The following is a 13885-nucleotide window of genomic DNA, read 5'->3' on the forward strand; positions in this document are numbered from 1 at the left end:
TCAAAATCTCCTATTTATTTTTTCTCTACTTATTGAGATGCCGTCACTGAATAGAAACGAAAGAGTCACATGTCTTGTATGTGGCAGAGAATACACACGTGAAGATGCGTCAAGACATCGTAGAGCCTGCGGTGTTTTAAAGTGTTCGAACTGAACTTTTATACTCATAGCAGCGAGGAACTCACTAATCATATCAAGAAGAAGCATCGTCAACATAATGTTAAATTATGTGCTCAGCACTCTCAAAACACAACCCGACAAAAGATAAAATTACTATTTTACTAAGTTAAAAACATACATATCAGTATGAATATTAATTTTTAATGAAATTGAAAATCAATGAAGACCATTTTGAAAATGTCTAGTAAAAATTAGAGTTTTTTTATCACAATTCAAGATCTATCATTTATTTTTTTTATTCAAAAGTTCTGATTGATGAGAAAACCAGCAACAATCGAGTTCAACTTTTCGTGAAATTTTCAATGGAAATAGATCCGAAAATCTTTAATCTACATTAAAACTCAATTGGTGGCAAGCTTTAGGAGATTTTGTTGCGATAATTTTGTAGAAGTACATAACATACGCTAATACTTAAATAAGAATTTGTTAAAAAATTGTGAAAAATTTGGCATTTATGAAACATCGACTAATTGAAATGTTTTGTCTTGTTAGCATTTGAAAGATTTTCTTGTTTAGTGCTTGTAAAAGTGTTCATAGAGTAGGGCAATCTTATGAAAAAAGTGGGGTTAATTTATTCAAATCTATGATTTTTTACTGTTTTCTGATCATTTCAGAAAAAAAATGAGAATTGACCTAGAAAAAATTAAAGTTATATGTTTTTTTTCTAACTTGTGTAAACTTTAAATTAGTATTGTACATAATTCTCAATTAAAACCTTAGTTCAGTATAGAAACTCAGGGTTGAAACAGCAACATACAATTACTGGGTTGAGAAAATCACTTGAAAATTTTTAGCAAAGGGTTTATGGTATTAATTCTGCATCGAATCATTGAGCAATTGATGAAATGACGCATTTTTCGATCTAAAGTCAGTTTTCAAGTAAATATTGTTCAAATAAGATTAAGTTGGAAGATAGTAGATGAAGCAGAAATCGAGGAAATTCTAAATTGAGATAGAAACTAAATTTTTTTCATTAGTGGATTTGAGATAACTATACTAAAATTCAGCTTATAAGTTTTAGCTTGAGAAAAACTCCCACATAAAAGTGTAATCTTTAAAAAAATTTTTATCATTTGATATATAAGGTATATTTATACCAAAACTCAGATATTTTGAGCATTTTTTATGTAAAATAATTCAAACATCTGTTGGAAGATGATAAATGAAGCATAAACCGAAAACTTGCTTTCAAGATCTATTTTTAATTATTTTGGATAGAAACAAATATTTGATGTAAAAAGATTTTTAGATAAAAAAAAATATAGAGCTTGCTGAAAATTTCTAAATAAACTGATACTTCGGCAGAACCAGCTGTAGGATCTCTTAATCATATGAAATTTAACATGAAAAATTTCAATTAGTAAAAATTTTGTTCCAGTTAGCTTCAGTTTTTTTTGGCAAAATTATTTAGTTGCTACAGTTTGCACCTTGAACCTAGACCTACTTGCGTATTTCTATTTCCAAAGGTTTTCAGATTTAAAAAAATCAAGCTGCTCTCAATTCGTTCTAAAAACTCAACATAAAAACACAATTTTAAATTCTCAATTTCTACACGTACTGTTGAATGCTTTAACTAGCTCCGATTCTTTCTCACTGAGATTTTTTTGAGAAAACTTCCTACACAAATCAAGAATAAAAACGATTTAAAAACTGTTTTGCAAGAAAAGTGATAGTTAATGATCCTAAAATTTTTACTTTTGCTAAAATAGTAGAAGTTTATAACTAAACAAGAAAACCGAAAAGATAACTTGTAGAAAGGCGAAAGAAACATCAGACGTTATCAATTCTAATTTTATCTCTGCCAGCAAATTGTTCAATTGATAGCATTTTCCTTCTAAATTCCCCTGTTCTGACTAAATTTTTTTGCAAAGTGATTTCAATAGCGAATACATGTAAAAGCAGAAAGCAAGAACAACCCTAAGAACTAGAAATTTTTTAAGGAAAAATCATTAAAATTGTGTTATTGAAACAACAGAGAGATAATCTTTAGTTTTGAAAAAGATTTTGTTGAGTTTCATCCAATCTAATGTACTTTTTAAGAAAAGTTTAGCCAATCATTAGTCAAATTTAGCAGTAAAATGTTCATTTTCCAACAATGATCCGAAACTTGTTATTATTACCAACGTGAAAACTTCTCAGAACTGTAATTTTGTACAAGTTTGGGTTAATCTTTGAGAAAAAACTGAGAAGGAGTTGGATCATGGAGTTTGATCTGGAAATTTCACTCAATATTGCTCTTGTTATTTAATTGAATTGAGATTTTTAGTTGAAACCTTCTTGAATTGAACAAAAAACCAGTTAATTACACAAATGACAGGTTAAAAAAGAAAACTTTGGATAGATTTGACAATTTTTTTTTCTCGAAAAAAACGATTAGTTACACTATTTTTCCGAAAAAGTGGAAGTATCAATATTGATTCAGCTAATATGAGCTTTATATGTTCAGAGCATTTTATAAACCACTTTTAAGCTAAAAAAATACGGTAAATTTTATCGTACTTTGTTATTTTGAGAGAAAATTGATGAAAAATCCATATTTCTATTCAAAGTTTTATATCAGTGTCTCAACATGATGCCAATTGAAATACAATTTGAGCTTAATTTATACTCTAAACGTATTTATTGTTTTTTCAATTAGACCAGGATCAACAAAAATTTAGCCAAAACTTGAGATGTTTGCAGTTCTTCCTAAAAATTTGCAAATTTGCAATTTTTCCAAAAACCTTTGAAATGTTTGCAACTTTTTTCCCAAAAACTCGACTTTTTTTCAAAGTTTCAGTTGGTTTCAGTATAATTTCAGCTGGATTGAGAAATTTTTTGAGAAGTAGGTTCATCTAATAAAACAGTTTTTAGTCAATTTATATCAAATCGTGTTTGGAAGTTTTTTGAAAAAATTTTCAATTTTTTGATAAATTTCCAGGTTTTTGCCCATCTTACCATTGACTACTTACCTTGAACCAAAAAAAAACAAAATACTTTCATTAGACAATCTACACGTAATACTCACCAATTACATAACGCGTGCTGAGATTTTTGCGAAAAAACTAGATATTTCCCTCACACTGAAAACTTACCCTTCCCTATCCTAATACATTGGGAAACCTATTTGATCTTAATAAGTTCTTAATTCCCTACACTGAATCCTTATACATAGGGAAATTTATACAGTATTTTAAAACATGATAAGATCAGGCGCCAAAATTGTTTTCTGAAAATTACCATCTGAAACCTTTACCTTCTTAATTAGGAAACTTATTCCCTATCTTAATACATAGGAAATCTATTCTCTATCTTAATGAGTTCTCAATTCCCTAAAATGAAATTCTAATACACTGGGAAATCTACACACTGTACATAAGAAACTCGGGCGACGAAAAAAGCTTACCATCTGAAACTTGCCATCTGAAACCTTACCATCTTAATTAGGAAACCTATTCTCTATCTTAATACATAGGAATTCTAGTCCCTATCTTAATACATGGGGGTCACCAACCGCTGCGAACTTCGTCAGAAGTTGATGAGAATCAGCAGGCATTCAAATTAGGACGTGCTTTCAACTATTAAAAAATAATGATTTGTGACACTTTGAAAAGTCCCAACAAGTCTATATTGGTGAGAAAATAGGAAAAGCAATTTAGGCAATTAGAAATACTGTCATTCACGATGCTGAGAACCTATTTTGGAACTCACTTCTGACAAGGAGTCAACTATGGATCAGGAGCTTGCTATTTGCAGCAAAGTGTATTACATAGCAACCTACAATAGAAGACAAGATTGTGTCACGATCAAGAAGTACAATGTTAACAAAGCTCCCTACATTCCGATTCAATTCTTCACTGCAAAAGACAATGAAGCAATGAAACAAGCTGCCTATGTCAACTATACTTTGAACGAATTCAAAGAACTGTCCCAAATTTTGGGAGACTTTATGTTTATTGAAAAGTGTTAATATCAGCAATGCTGTAGGATGCTTTGTATGTTTGGTAATTGAAGTATTATTGGTTCAAAACTATTTTTTCTCGCTGAAGTGTATATTTGGAGCTATAATATCTGAGGAAAAGTCAGACAACACATACAATTTAATCAAAATTGACATAAAGCATTGACTTATTATCATTTAGTTTTTCAGTTTTTGCATAAGAAATTACAGAAAAACTTATTTACTTATGGTTTTTTCTCTAAATTTAGATAAATTTTGTCCTATTTGAACAAAATTACAAACAAGAAGGTAGTTGAAAAGATTTTTAATATTTTTTGATTTTCTGTATTTAATTGATTAGTTTCATTTTTTGCCAAAAATTGAGTCTTTGATTAGCTACATCAATTTCTAAATGATGGAAAAAGTTTTTTTGGTAAATACGAAATAAATTTAAAAAGATAAAAAAAATTCGAGTTTTTAAGTTTCTTCGTTTGTTTTAGTAAGAAAAATGTTTCTATCAAAAGTGTTTTCAATGTCTGAAATGGACCTTCATCAGATTTTAAAATTGAACTACTGCAAAAAACTACAAGAGTGGTGGACACATGACGTTGATGGAGACTGTATTAGTTTTAACTTGTATAAAAACACAGAAAGTTCAATGATTTTGTTGAAAAGATGGAGAAGAGATTACAAAAAAGAAGAGTACTGCCAGATTTATCAACAATGTTTTTTTTAGAAGAGTTAAGTCAGATTGAGTGGTCTATCAGTAAAAAACAAAACAACGGAAGAGCCTATGAAGCAAAAAGTTGGAGATAGGAACCTTATTTTATCATTTGATATATTAGGTATATTTATACCAAAACTCAGATATTTTGAGCATTTTTTATGTAAAATAATTCGAACATCTGTTGGAAGATGATAAATGAAGCATAAACCGAAAACTTGCTTTCAAGATCTATATTTTAGGATAGAAACAAATATTTGATGTAAAAAGATTTTTAGATAAAAAATATTATGGAGCTTGCTGAAAATTTCTACACAAACTGATACTTTGGCGGAACCAGCTGTAGGATTATATGAGCTTTAATACGAAAGTTTCAATTAGTAAAGATTTTGTTCTAGTTAGCTTCAGTTTTTTCAAATAGAAAGTTACGTAGAACTATAGTTCGTTTTGCTTAACGAATTTGGCAAAATTATTTAGTTGCTACAGTTTGCACCTTTATTTCCTTTTCTAAATCAATTTCTCTAAGAAGCATTCAGTTGCAGTATTTCTATTTGCAAAGGTTTTCAGATTAAAAATAATCAAGCTGCTCTCAATTTGTTCTATAAACTCAACATAAAAACACAATTTTATATTCTCAATTTTACACGTACTTTCAAATGTTTTAACTAGCACCAATTTTTTCTCACTGAGATTTTTTTGAGAAAACTTCCGACACAAAGAAAGAACAAAAAGCGATTTAATAACTGCTTTGCAAGAAAATTGATTGTTAATGATCCCAAAAAATGTACTTTTGCTAAAATAGTTGAAGTTTATAACTAAACAAGAAAACCGAAAAGATAACTTGTAAAAAGGCGAAAGAAACATCAGACGTTATCAATTCTAATTTTATCTCTGCCAGCAAATTGTTCAATTGATAGCATTTTCCTTCTAAATTCCCCTGTTCTGAATAAATTTTCTTGCAAAGTGATTTCAATAGCGAATACATGTAAAAGCAGAAAGCAAGAACAACCCTAAGAACTAGAAATTTTTTAAGGAAAAATCATTAAAATTGTGTTATTGAAACAACAGAGAGATAATCTTTAGTTTTGAAAAAGATTTTGTTGAGTTTCATCCAATCTAATGTACTTTTTAAGAAAAGTTTAGCCAATCATTAGTCAAATTTAGCAGTAAAATGTTCATTTTCCAACAATGATCCGAAACTTGTTATTATTACCAACGTGAAAACTTCTCAGAACTGTAATTTTGTACAAGTTTGGGTTAATCTTTGAGAAAAAACTGAGAAGGAGTTGGATCATGGAGTTTGATCTGGAAATTTCACTCAATATTGCTCTTGTTATTTAATTGAATTGAGATTTTTAGTTGAAACCTTCTTGAATTGAACAAAAAACCAGTTAATTACACAAATGACAGGTTAAAAAAGAAAACTTTGGATAGATTTGACAATTTTTTTTTCTCGAAAAAAACGATTAGTTACACTATTTTTCCGAAAAAGTGGAAGTATCAATATTGATTCAGCTAATATGAGCTTTATATGTTCAGAGCATTTTATAAACCACTTTTAAGCTAAAAAAATACGGTAAATTTTATCGTACTTTGTTATTTTGAGAGAAAATTGATGAAAAATCCATATTTCTATTCAAAGTTTTATATCAGTGTCTCAACATGATGCCAATTGAAATACAATTTGAGCTTAATTTATACTCTAAACGTATTTATTGTTTTTTCAATTAGACCAGGATCAACAAAAATTTAGCCAAAACTTGAGATGTTTGCAGTTCTTCCTAAAAATTTGCAAATTTGCAATTTTTCCAAAAACCTTTGAAATGTTTGCAACTTTTTTCCCAAAAACTCGACTTTTTTTCAAAGTTTCAGTTGGTTTCAGTATAATTTCAGCTGGATTGAGAAATTTTTTGAGAAGTAGGTTCATCTAATAAAACAGTTTTTAGTCAATTTATATCAAATCGTGTTTGGAAGTTTTTTGAAAAAATTTTCAATTTTTTGATAAATTTCCAGGTTTTTGCCCATCTTACCATTGACTACTTACCTTGAACCAAAAAAAACAAAATACTTTCATTACACAATCTACACGTAATACTCACCAATTACATAACGCGTGCTGAGATTTTTGCGAAAAAACTAGATATTTCCCTCACACTGAAAACTTACCCTTCCCTATCCTAATACATTGGGAAACCTATTTGATCTTAATAAGTTCTTAATTCCCTACACTGAATCCTTATACATAGGGAAATCTATACACTATTTTAAAACATGATAAGATCAGGCGCCAAAATTGTTTTCTGAAAATTACCATCTGAAACCTTTACCTTCTTAATTAGGAAACTTATTCCCTATCTTAATACATAGGAAATCTATTCTCTATCTTAATGAGTTCTTAATTCCCTAAAATTTAATTCTAATACATAGGGAAATCTACACACTGTACATAAGAAACTCGGGCGACGAAAAAAGCTTACCATCTGAAACTTGCCACCTGAAACCTTACCATCTTAATTGGGAAACCTATTCTCTATCTTAATACATAGGAAATCTATTCCCTATCTTAATACATAGTTTGGTGACTGGATGATCTAGTCCCTATCTTAATACATGGGGGTCACCAACCGCTGCTAACTTTGTCAGAAGTTGATGAGAATCAGCAGGCATTCAAATTAGGCATCCTCCCTCAGAGACTCTATCACTTCACCGACCAAAGTTCCCCCTAAGAATTTTTAGGTCGTCATTTGCGCAAATTGATTCCAAATTTCAGAAAAGACACTGTAGGGATTGACATTTTGTTTTTCAAAATGCCTCTGGAAATTGTAAATCGAGTCGGAATTTTTGTAGAAGTTTTTGTTGAAGAGAAAGCAGAAATTAACTTTCATTAGTGTGTCCCCTTTAAACCCGCGGCAATTAGCAAGAACCACTTGAGCCGCGTGAAAAAGACTCGAGATTATTGCGAGCTCGTCTGATGAGACAGAAAGAGAATTCGGCAACGCTTCAGTAGATTAATTACCTTGGGTGCATTTAATTTGGAGTGGTGAGATGAATTAAAGTAATGCTTACAAAAGAAACGATTTGGCCTTGCAAAGAAGAATACGTCCAAAGTATACGTTATGAAAACTGAAACACAATAACGCATCGATTTCACTTTTTGTTACAGATGAATAGCTAAAACTTCAATGGTTTATCTAATCACACCCGGGTCGAGATCCCGCTCAAAAACCGCTCAAGATTTGCGCGGTTTGAGCGGTTTTCCAGCAAGATTTGAGCGGTTTGAGCGGTTTGGGCGGTTTGGGCGTTTTTTTTTTGGAAAAACCGCTCAAACCGCTCAAATCTTGCTTAAAAAACCGCTCAAAAACCGCTCATTTCTTGCGGTGATTTTTGAACGGTTTTTCAAGCAAGATTTGAGCGGTTTTTGAGCGGTTTTTGAGCGGTCTTCCCGGGTCGAGGTCCCAGACTCAACGTTTCTCTTCTCTGCAAAACTCGAACGAACACGTTCATCCAGGGGCGACCAATATGTAGTAATTTACCAAAAAGTGCCCAAAAACAGCATTTTTGACCAGCTCTTCACTTCGCGGTTTCGAATCCCTCTGTGGTCGACTTAAATCTTGCGCGGTTTTTGAGCGGTTTTTTTAGATAAACCGCTCAAAACCGTTCAAATCTTGCGCTGTTTTTGAGCGGTTTTTTTTAGATATACCGTTCAAAAACCTCTCAAACCGCCCTCTTTGAAGCAAGATTTTGAGCGTAATTGTCTAAAAAAACCGCTCAAACCGCTCAAATCTTGCTTCAAATTAGGTGAAAAATCTCGACTCGGGCATCTTTTTTCGTCTTTAATCAAAATAAAATAAATAAAAATTGAATTTGAACCTGCTACACACATAAAGCAAAAGCTAAATTTTTCGACTGGAAACACATACCCAACAGAGGCTGTTTTTCTAGATAGAAATTTTTTATGGATTGTCTAGCCTAGTTTCTCGTATTTTCTGTGCAGAAGTGATCTGTTCCCTTTCTAGTTTAGAAATAAACAAATTCTGGAAAGAAATAACCAGAAACCAGTTCACTGCTCAACCGCAACGAGATAAACATACTTCGAGTGTACCCAATAACAGTAGCAACACAATGCAAACTAACACTTGGTGTCACAAGTTTCATTTCGTTAAAACTATCAATCTTTAGCAAGGTCTTAGCCTAGTGTTTAGCACAATTGCCTGTAAAGTTGAAGGTCAGGCGTTTGAGCTCCATCAGGAGACCATTTTCTACCTAGAAATAGCCTAAATTTAGCAAATTCTGATCTTAGTTAAGATGAGAAATAAAGAATTTAAAGAACAACCCTGCTTTATTTAAACATTTCAAAAAGAATATCTGACCAGAAGTTAGATTAGATATAAAAATTTTCACGTCAGAACTAAACAATTTTCTCGGTTGGGGAAAAAATCCTGTAGAAAAGAACTACTCATCAGTTATGATATACTTGGGAGAAAAACAAGATTGCCAAAATTTATTTATCGGAATTAATGTTTAAAAAATGTTTAACGAAGTGGGCTGAATTTGAAAACCAGTAAAAATCCAGATTGTTCTTAATGTAAAAATAAAAATCCGCTTTTAGAATATGTAATTAATTGTATTGAGAGGTGTATATTACAGTTACAGAAAGCAATTTCTGCTTAGTTTGACGGAAAGCTCGTAATTGCAATAATGCCTTCTGCTTTGCCCCTGATACGTGGTATAAATTGTTCAGAATAAAATTGAGACGAAAAAATGTTCTTTGCTTGATCTCAGTTTCCTGAATAGGTACTTCAACAGCAAGAAAAGTAACGCTCAAAAAGGTTAAGCGAACTGTTTTTGACTGTTGGATCTTATAAGTTTTGCTCTCAGATGTTTCGAGAGAGAAAATCTGGCGTTCTACAAATTGCTTAAGAATGTGTCAAAGTTTTGCATACAAGTTAAACATGTGTTTTGATAGTAAGTTTGTTATCATCAGCAACCAACAAAACTTGCAAGTTTTTGCAGATTGATCTGAAATAGCAAAATAAAAAATTTAAAAAAAAACTGCTGAGCTTCAGTTTTTGATTGGATTGTTATCAAGATTGACACTTCAAATTTTTTTTTAAAAACCAATAGAGCTTTAAAACTTAGGTTTTTGTTTCTTGTTTGCGTTGAATTTCTTAGTATCATCAGCAAATAGCACTATTTTAGATCTTTCAACTATAATAGGATAATAACTTATGCAAACAAAAACAAAAATTTTCACTCGAGCCAAAAAAGCAGGCAAGATGTTTTTTTATTGTGCTGAACGAATTATTATCCGACATCTTTTTTAAGAATACAATGAACACGATTTCTAAAAACTTGGGATTTTGAAAGTTTTGTAATAACGGTTTTTTTAAATAAAAAAAATCAGATTCAACAACTAGATGCTTTTCAGTCATCTCAATTGTATTCAGCGATTTCCATTAAAACACCCACACTTGATTTTTTTAAAATACTCCGAACTGTTTTGCAAGCCTTCCAATAGAAATTTTGGGAACTCAGAAACTGATTGATCTTTATATTTTTTTAGAAAATTCTTCTGCGTTTTTGTAAAAAAAAGGCTGGAGACTTATCTTTTTTAGACATCAAGATTGTAGCTTTTGCAAATACGTTGATTAAAAAGGCGGCCGCATACCTTGTCTGAAATAACTGATAGAACAAGATTCAAAGTTTGTCATAATGTCCATTTCAGGGAAAAACATTGATTTTGCGCGTATAATCAACAAAAGCATCAGCATCAAAAACACATCTTTGTTGTGTGGCTTCTGGCTTCCGATTTTTATAAGTTGTTTGCTTCTGTTGAATTTAGAATTTTTTTATAGAAATTGCTTGATTTTTACTGATTTCTTTGCTTAAATAGAATTTGAAACAGTTTTTGAAAACTTTACGAACTGTTTTTCTAAAACATTTTGCGACATTTGTAATCCATGATGGCTTTTTTGCAATAATTTATATCAAGGGCACAAAATAATTAAGAATTGAAATGAGACTTTTTTTAGAAAAAAACTTCATCCGAATTTTTGACTGTGTGAAATCTAGACAAGTTATCTTCTAACATAGAAAAATAATTGTTACGATTATAAAAAATTGATTGAAAAACAAAGCAGAGTGTCCATTGATACAGCCGCTCAACATTCGTATCTCAATGAAAGTGTGGCAATTAGCAATAAATTACCCAATAGAAAACTTAGAAGCACTAGGGACGAAGCCCCTTCCTATCGACAGGGTCCCTAGCTCTCTGAACTCAAATGGTCTTTTTGTACGGTGTGGGGATGTGGGGAGTGAAGTGTCACACAGAAGGCAAGCTTCCTCCTGTGATTTGAGCACTTTTAAGCAACTTGGGTCGAGGTTTGCAATCAATATTTTACCGGTTTGATCCGGGCTTCATGTTTTTCGACCTTCCCAACCCAAGGTGATTTGACTATGTTTAACCCAAGTTTCAAAATGAGCTAAATAAGCTCCACATCAAAAATGAAAATATTACGGATTGTTTCGCAGTCTGCATTTCTATAAGGCTCCTGCAAGCAAAAAAAAATCCGACAGCAAATCCTTTTCTAAACTGATTTTCTAATGCGCGACTCAAGTTGTGGTTTTGCCGACCCCTGTTGCGACTAATTTCTTAGGCGAATCAAGTCGTGAGTTTGCATGACCCATGATGCGACCGACATTTCGCGCGACTCCGGTTTTGCGTGACTTGTGTAGTGAACTTACGCGATCCATGTTGCGACTTTACCCAACCTATGTTGCCAACTTGTGCGAGGTGGGTTGATGTCTGGGATTAAAATTTCGTGCGAATCATGTTGAGGTTTTGTGCGGCCTGTGATGCAACAAATGTTTTGCGTGACTCGTGTAGTGAACTGATGTGATCCATTTTGCGACTTTACTCAACCTATGTTGCGAACTTGTGCGAGATGGGTTGATGTTTGGGATTAAAATTTTGTGCGAATCATGCTGTGCTTTTGCCCGGCCTATGATGCAACAAATGGTTTGCGCGACTCGTGTAGTGAACTTACGCGACCCATGTTGCGGCTTTCCCAACCTATGTTGCCAACTTGCGCGAGGTGGGTTGATGTTTGGGATTAAAATTTCGTGCGAATCATGTTGAGGTTTTGTGCGGCCTGTGATGCAACAAATGTTTTGCGTGACTCGTGTAGTGAACTGATGTGATCCATTTTGCGACTTTACTCAACCTATGTTGCGAACTTGTGCGAGATGGGTTGATGTTTGGGATTAAAATTTTGTGCGAATCATGCTGTGCTTTTGCCCGGCCTATGATGTCACAAATGTTTTGCCTGATTCGTGTAGTGAACTTACGCGATCCATGTTGAGACTTTATCCAACCTATATTGCAAACTTGTGCGAGGTGGGTTGATGTTTGGGATTAAAATTTCGTGAGGATCATGTGATTTTGCGCGGTCCATGATGCAAAAAATGTTTTGCGTGACTCGTGTAGTGAAATTAAGCGATCCATCTTGCGACTTTACCCAGCCTATGTTGCAAATTTGCGCCAGGTGGGTTGATGTTTGAGATTAAAATTTCGTGCGAATCCCGTTGTGACTTTGATCGGCCTATGATACAACAAATGTTTTGCGTGACTCGTATAGTGAACTTACGCGATCCATTTTGCGACTTTACTCAACCTATGTTGCGAACTTGTGCGAGGAGAGTTGATGTTTGGATTTAAATTTTCGTGCGAATCATGTTGTGATTTTGCGCGGCCTGTGATGCAACAAATGTTTTGCGTATTTCGTGTGGTGAACTTACGCGATTCATGTTGCCATTTTACCCAACCTATGGTGCGAACTTGTGCGAGGTGGGTTGATGTTTGGGATTAAAATTTCGTGCGAATCATGTTGCGATTTTGCGCGGCCTATCATGCAACAAATGTTTTGCGTGACTCGTGTAGTGAACTGATGTGATCCATTTTGCGACTTTACTCAACCTATGTTGCGAACTTGTGCGAGATGGGTTGATGTTTGGGATTAAAATTTTGTGCGAATCATGCTGTGCTTTTGCCCGGCCTATGATGCAACAAATGGTTTGCGCGACTCGTGTAGTGAACTTACGCGACCCATGTTGCGGCTTTCCCAACCTATGTTGCCAACTTGCGCGAGGTGGGTTGATGTTTGGGATTAAAATTTCGTGCGAATCATGTTGAGGTTTTGTGCGGCCTGTGATGCAACAAATGTTTTGCGTGACTCGTGTAGTGAACTGATGTGATCCATTTTGCGACTTTACTCAACCTATGTTGCGAACTTGTGCGAGATGGGTTGATGTTTGGGATTAAAATTTTGTGCGAATCATGCTGTGCTTTTGCCCGGCCTATGATGTCACAAATGTTTTGCCTGATTCGTGTAGTGAACTTACGCGATCCATGTTGAGACTTTATCCAACCTATATTGCAAACTTGTGCGAGGTGGGTTGATGTTTGGGATTAAAATTTCGTGAGGATCATGTGATTTTGCGCGGTCCATGATGCAAAAAATGTTTTGCGTGACTCGTGTAGTGAAATTAAGCGATCCATCTTGCGACTTTACCCAGCCTATGTTGCAAATTTGCGCCAGGTGGGTTGATGTTTGAGATTAAAATTTCGTGCGAATCCCGTTGTGACTTTGATCGGCCTATGATACAACAAATGTTTTGCGTGACTCGTATAGTGAACTTACGCGATCCATTTTGCGACTTTACTCAACCTATGTTGCGAACTTGTGCGAGGAGAGTTGATGTTTGGATTTAAATTTTCGTGCGAATCATGTTGTGATTTTGCGCGGCCTGTGATGCAACAAATGTTTTGCGTATTTCGTGTGGTGAACTTACGCGATTCATGTTGCCATTTTACCCAACCTATGGTGCGAACTTGTGCGAGGTGGGTTGATGTTTGGGATTAAAATTTCGTGCGAATCATGTTGCGATTTTGCGCGGCCTATCATGCAACAAATGTTTTGCGTGACTCGTGTAGTGAACTTAGGCGATCCATGTTGCGACTTTACCCAACCTATGTTGCGAACTTGTGCGAGGTGGGTTGATGT

At 33.6% G+C, this 13885-nt stretch overlaps 1 protein-coding gene across 1 annotated transcript in view; it reads right to left on the minus strand.

Moving 5' to 3' along the window:
- The window catches only part of LOC134856262 (uncharacterized), a 197349-nt gene that overhangs the window by 116125 nt on the left and 67339 nt on the right, over positions 1-13885 (minus strand). The window lies entirely within an intron of this gene.

The sequence above is a fragment of the Symsagittifera roscoffensis genome, chromosome 1, assembly GCF_963678635.1.
Source record: "Symsagittifera roscoffensis chromosome 1, txSymRosc1.1, whole genome shotgun sequence".
Taxonomy (NCBI): Eukaryota; Metazoa; Xenacoelomorpha; order Acoela; family Convolutidae; genus Symsagittifera; species Symsagittifera roscoffensis.